General features: G+C 37.8%; 1 long non-coding RNA gene across 1 annotated transcript in view; it reads left to right on the plus strand.

The window, feature by feature from the left end:
• Nucleotides 1-6,290, plus strand: part of LOC140846125 (uncharacterized) — a 58,536-nt gene extending 52,246 nt beyond the window's left edge. Inside the window, exon 3 of the long non-coding RNA XR_012125024.1 lies at nucleotides 5,852-6,290. This is a non-coding gene — a long non-coding RNA (uncharacterized lncRNA). The remainder of the gene's footprint in view (nucleotides 1-5,851) is intronic.
• The last annotated feature ends 488 nt before the right edge of the window (nucleotides 6,291-6,778 follow it).

A 6,778-nucleotide genomic window follows, 5' to 3' on the forward strand; every position in this document is an offset into this window, starting at 1 on the left:
ACATCTGCCATTTTACTTTTTGTTTTCTATATATCTCATGATTTTTTGTTCCTTAACTGCTTTCATTTCCTTAAGTGAATATTTTCTAATGTAGCACTTTAATTTCATTGACTTTTTCTTACTGTTTTTGTTATTTCCTTAGTGGTCATGCCAGGGCTTAGCATATACATCTTAATTTATCAGCATCAACTTCATATTTATACTAACAATCTCAGTGAGATATAGAAACATTTCTCCTATATAGATCTTTCCATTTCTTTCCTTTTGTGGTATTACTGTTATAGAAACCATATCTATAACATCTATAAATGTCAAAAATCCAACAATACATTGCTATGTTTATTACTTTTTTAATTTCATGTCTTTTAAAGAAGTTAAGAGGAGATAGGAGAGCACATATATATGAATATAAATATATTCATACTCTCAGCCCTCTCAACCACCTGTTTAGGGACTAAAAACATACCCAAAACTGAAGTATTCCCAAGTTTCAGGTTCATTTTCTGTAGTTGCATCTTGGTGCATCTTGACCTAGGACTTGATCATTTGCTTGTCAGTGTGCTGCTGCTCAGGGTGTAGAGGTGTAGTCGTGCTTGGTGAACAGTCCCATACCAGTCACCTTATCTGCCATTTAATCAATCAGATGAACTCACTGTGTTTTAAAAAAAAGGGCCAAGTATTTTATTGAGTGCTGTTCCTCCTCCTCCAAACTTCTTATCAATCAAATATTGAGTTTGTGTAATTAGTCCTTTATGTTCATATTATAAAAATGAAGAAAAGCTTCTCTTATAACAAATGCTATCTTGCTTTCTTAAACTAAGGGAAAAGTGACTTCTCAGGCAACCTCATTATTAAACAGAAACGGAAGCTATGTCCAGTTTAGAGCAGAGAAGAACTCTGAAAGGACATTGTCTGAAAGGGGAGAGAAAATTGTTTCCCTGTGGATTTTCCCTTTGGGAACTTCTCACATTGTTTCAGGATAGCACTAGCTGTCTTAGCTCCCTCATATATAATCTCTTTCCTTTAAAATGTCCTGTCCACCAAATGTAGACAAAACCTACATCTCCCACTAGCTGTGTTATCACTCTGTGTGTTTATGTACATACACACACGTATATGTATGCACACATACACATATGCTTTTTAAATATTATGAGTTCATTTTAATACTGACAGTTCCAATCAGATGTTCCAGGCTCTTTCTTATCTTTCCTCATTCCATATTTCTATCTCCCTTCTCCCTCAGAGCAAGCCCTGGCTCTTACCAGTGGGATGACTCAAAGGCATTTCTACTTATCTGCCTGAGTTATCCACTGGGAAGGAGGTTCAGTTGCCCACAGCTATAATATACTTAATAATAGTTAACTTTATTGCCTTTCTTTTTTCCCTTCCTTGTCTCTCTTCCCCATTCCTCTTACTGGTGTTTCTGAGATTCACCTGCCTAGTATACTACCTGCACTGAGATCCTTGTCTCAGGATATGCTTCCGGGGAGACCCAATCTAAGACACACTCCACCCGCCTACCACTGATCCCAAGTATCCAGCAATGGTCTTTAAAACATGAACAATTATACAGGTTCAAAGCACAACATTACATAAACCATATAGCAAGCTATATATTGAAAGTAAAATACAGTACAAATTCAGTAGGAAAACTTACTTTTTCATGTTGACATTTGTATTCTAACACTCAGTTCTTCCATGTTTATTATAAAATAGAACTTTTGTATTCATATTAGGATTACTTATGAGTTAAGTTAGAGGCTTGTGTAAGTTTAGTTATACAACTAAGGGAAAAGTTAAAAAGAGAAGGAAGCAGAGAAGGAGGAAGGGAAAGAAAAAGCAAATCTATCTACAGGGTGAATGTTCTAGCTTTAAATGACCTTTGTGAATCACATTAGCAATGCATCATTCAACCACAGATCCATGCCTCCAAGGATCAAATGTAGGAATAAAACAACACTGAAGTCCTGATTCTGATCTCAGGCAAAAAGGAGGTAATTTCACTTCATCAAATGAGCTATTTGTGAAAAAGAATGTTTGATTTTTTAAAAAGCCTCTTATTTCGGGTCTGTTATCTCTGCTTCAGTTTTAGCATAGAAGAGAATAAAAACAGGAGCATTCTCAGATCAGTACCAGTTTAATGAGAATGGTCCTTCAACATGATAAAACAAAACATTCCTCAACTTTTTAGGGGATAAAGAAAAATACAAGTCTTTGCTCTAAATCTACAGAGATGAAATAAAAACACAATCAAGAAAATGTAAACTCAGTATAAAAAAGTATGTATTTAAAAATGAATTACAGAAAAACTAATTAGGAAATTTTAAAAAATCAAGGGATGGTTATTTCCCAAAGTATTTACAATAGGACTCCTTACCACAGACCACTTCATTTTACAAACAAAAATGATATTATAAATTAGTGGGAAAGATTGAGACCTCTTAAAGCAGGAATGCCCTTTGATCTTCTCCATTTGTTTGTAGAGAAAATTTCTTCATAAAGCACCTTTTTGGTGAACAGAGAGTACATTTACTTATGAACCTGTCCTTTAATTAAACCAGTCAGTTTAATGGAAAAGGTTTCTTTGTAAATCTCAGAGGGACCCTTTCTTTTCCAGTTGGAGATGTCTTCCTCCTCAGCTCCTTAGTTGTGTCTGGGTTATCATGAGTGGATCTATCACTTGGAACCAAAATGCTTGCATTTACCTACTTGACTATCACATGCCATTTAAACACCTGAAATTCCTAATAAATCATGTGAAACACCCCTGAGTTTGTCACAGCCATTGAATTTGGCTATCGCCTTCCCTCAAACAAGGGCTAGTTTTTCAACTCCTACCCTGGGTTCTGAAATCAAAAGACCTGGATTCAAGTCTTAGCTCTGCTATTATTTTTGGTGAGTAAAGGGAAACTGGATTGTCCTATAAATGATCCTATAAGTTCTCTCTGGGTTGTGTGGGTGAACTTGCTGGGGCAAGGGACCCCTCGCCCCTCACTGGCAGAATGAGCTATATTTGAAACAACTTCCTGTGACACCAGTGGTTTCCTTTCTCCACAGTGGGAATAGCTGTGCCCCAAACCAGCTGCCCACAGGAGCTAACAGCTAGTGTGCACAGACAGCTGGCCCCTGAACTCAGACCATTTAGTGTCCAAGCCCAGGCTTTATGTCCCTTGCTTCTAAGTCCACCCTCATCACACCCCATAGAAGGGAGAACAACAGCAAATGGGATCCCTCTTTGAAATGCAGACCCACTATGCATCCAGCTGCACCCTAGCCCTACTTTGCTCATCATTTTGCAAGATGACCAGAGAACGAGGGACCTTTCTGCTGGTGGCTTACGCTGAATGATACTGCAGATGTTTGGCTTTCAGCATGATACTTCTTTGACCCTTAGTTTCCTTATCTGCCACAAAGGAAAAAACAATGCTATCTCACAGGATTGTTTTGAAAGTTAAATTTAGCTATGTGTTCAACCCATGCATGAAACCTATTGAGTTAGCTCTCTTGAAGAAACACCATTGAGTTAGCTCTCATGTGTATGTTTGCCTCACAGGTAAGATAAATCGCCTTGAGGAGTTGTGGTGTCTTGAGAAGGGCATGGACTTCTGAGTCACAGATCTGGCTTTCATTCTGACTTTGTTGACTTATGTCTCTGTGACCTGGAGTAAATCCTTGGCTCTCTGAACTTAAGGGAGGATGTGAGTATTAAATGAGATGATGTCTATAAAAAGACTGAGTATGTATTTGGTACTTGCTCAATTGTTAATTTGCCTTTCTGCTTCCCTGCCTCCTTCCACCCTACTTCCACTCATGTTTGCTTGCTTGCTTCCTATGCCATTCTGACATCTTTGTTCCCCTTACCCTGACTCTTTCTTCCTCCAAAATTTCCCCAAACTGATATAAAGTGCTTTCCCACATGTCACATATACTTAATATGCTGCATGGAGTGCAAGAATGAATCCTTAGTTTCACTTAAGTGAATCCTTAGCAGAGGACCTGTGCACTTCTGGAAAGCCTCCTGACCTACTACTACACAGGGAGAGGTTGGACAATGACACTCATCTTTGTGATAGTTGTTTTTGATTCATAAAAAAGTGCAGTCAACTCTCACATCAGGAGTCATCAAATCTTCATCCTCATGCATATCTGGGTTGTTCTTTGCTTCCCTCTTCTGGTGAATTTCTTCATAGATTTCATCAGAGTGCCGCTGTAATTTGGATGGATGTGGTAAACAAGTCAGTAATTCTAGGGGAGCACCCAAATATCACTCCTGTTTTTCTGGCATCTGAGATGGTGTAGTCATTTCACACAATGGACTTGCCGACATCAATGGAGCCAGAAAGACTAGGAGAAATAGACTTGGAATAGGTACTCTGCTGAACAGGTACTGGGTGAATATTGCCCTGCTGAGGATGGTGAGGACTCTATTAGGATAGAGGGGGAGCTCTCTGCCTAGGGGTCTAACTCAAATGGCTTCAAGTCCTAGCCAGATACACAAGTTAATGAAGTGGCAGGAATAAACAATAGGGGGTGCTGGTGACTGCAGCAAACTGGAGAACATATTTTTGGCCTACAGAGATTCATTTGTATTTTAAAATCTCAAATATCAAGTACTCTAAATCACCTATGTTAGTGGGCCATTTTTACCTTTTGGGCCAGCAGTTTGTAACCTCCCCAAGACTTACAGAACTTGGTCCCTAAGGAATATAGCAAGAGATAATAGTGGTGAACCAGAAAAAATGGTCGCCATCAAGAAGGCTCAACCAAATGTGAAGGAGGTGACCTGAGGGTGAATGGTGGTATGGCGTGCAGTACAAGGGAAGCAAGCTAGCAGTGAACAGGGTCAGAGTTCCAAGGATGAGAGTGGCAAGAGGCAGGCTCAGTGGAGGGCCCCAAGCCCTCTGTGACAGTAAAGGGAACAAGACAGAGTTCCCAGCCAGGAAGGTATGAGGGTGGGGATCATTACGGGAAACAGAACTAGGATGCAACAAATGGGAAGACCAGGTATCACCTATTACTGATCACTTGCATGGTAATCCACTGATGCTTAAATCTCTTAAAAACATTTGTATTGATTCTTAAAAAACTGATTTTAATTGCTTAAAATAGAGAATTTAGAAAATACAGGAAAGCATAATTCTGAGCTTTCCTACTGAAGGGAAGACAGCTCTGTTTCTAAAGCTGGACCCAAGCAGTGGATCAAGAACTTTGGTCTGTGGGACGAGGACTTGGGATGTGGGCAGGGAAGTGGGGTAAAAGCTAGAAGAGAGCTACATGAATTATCTAGAGCAGGATTGGTTTCAGAGTAGTTCAGATTATTTATCAAGATTTGTGGTTTGAAAATATTACAGTTAGGAATCAGAATATAAAGCCTAGCCCTTGTCTAGTTAGATCTTCAGTATTCATAATATAAATTAATCTTTTTCAGGGGTTGGGAACTGTCAGGATGTAAAATATTCATATCTTACTAAAATGCATGTCCTAAATCCTTTTTGGAGGTTATAAAGTACTTTGCATTATATACACTACTGATCTTTCACATCATGGATGATTTTGTCTTAGAATAATTCTGGTTTGGCTAAGTATATATACAGAAGAGAATGAATCCTTTTGGTCTTCAGCTGTTGGTCTGTTTTATGTAATAGTTTGGGCCACTGTATAGGAAGTGGCCAAACTATTACATCATACTTCCACTGTAGAGGAAGTATAGGAGTACTTCCAGGTAAGTAACAAGCAATTGAGACTATAACTATGTGCCTCAGGCCAAAATGAATTGTTCAATTCTAATTCTGCAGCTTGTATTCAAAAGTTATTATTTGAATGCAAGAATGCATGCTTTTTTTTACAGAAGAAAAAAATATATATTTTAGAAGAGAAACATGATCCTCAGAGGAGAAAATTTCAACTCAAGATTCTCTGGACAAGCCTTCAACTGCACTCACACCTCTTCTAAAATAAACAGAATAAGTCATCCATCACATGCCTGTATAACTGCATTTTCACTGAATAGGGGCTCTGTGTATAACACGTCTCCAAGATGTAAAATGTAAAATTTCCTGTGTGTGACTGCCACAATAAGCCCTCTCAAACGTTCTAACATCTGATATTGTAACATTATTTATATATTTAGTTTTTTCTTTAAACTTCGTCTCTTTTTTTTTGGCAATAGCCACATCTGTTTCAGCAATTTTGTGATTTTTAAACTTCCTTCTGCAAAAGGCTTTTAAAACCGTGCATGTTGCTTATATAATTATTACCTCTTTGGAAACTTGAAAAAAATGTAGTTCAAGCGGTCAGAAATTGAATTATAAGCATTCTTAAGAGAATTTATGCCAGGCATATTTTGCTCATAGATTTTAGCTCAAGGTGTTTATGTAGTAGAAACAATGATTTATAATGGTAAACATCTCTGGCTGAATCATCAGTGTATCTTTAATGGATTAGTTAAGAAATAGTAACTCAGGAAATACAAATTCTAATCTTAGTTCTTTCTGATATATATCAGGATATCAGACACTCATTTCACTTTATCTCAATTTTGTATATTATTAAATTGGGGAAACTGTTAAAAACATCCACTCAATAGTGGGAAAAGAATGAAAGAGGCTTCATGGTATCACAGAAAGACAAAGAATCCCAGTTAGAAGATCTGGCTTTAAGCTTGACCTTGTCACTTAAAATAGCCATGTTAATTTATACAAGCCACTTCATTCTCACAGGGTGTCATTTCTCCTTATCTGTCAAAGAGAGATAATAATACATCTTATTTATCTTG

This window comes from Manis javanica, chromosome 14 (assembly GCF_040802235.1).
Source record: "Manis javanica isolate MJ-LG chromosome 14, MJ_LKY, whole genome shotgun sequence".
NCBI lineage: Eukaryota > Metazoa > Chordata > Mammalia > Pholidota > Manidae > Manis > Manis javanica.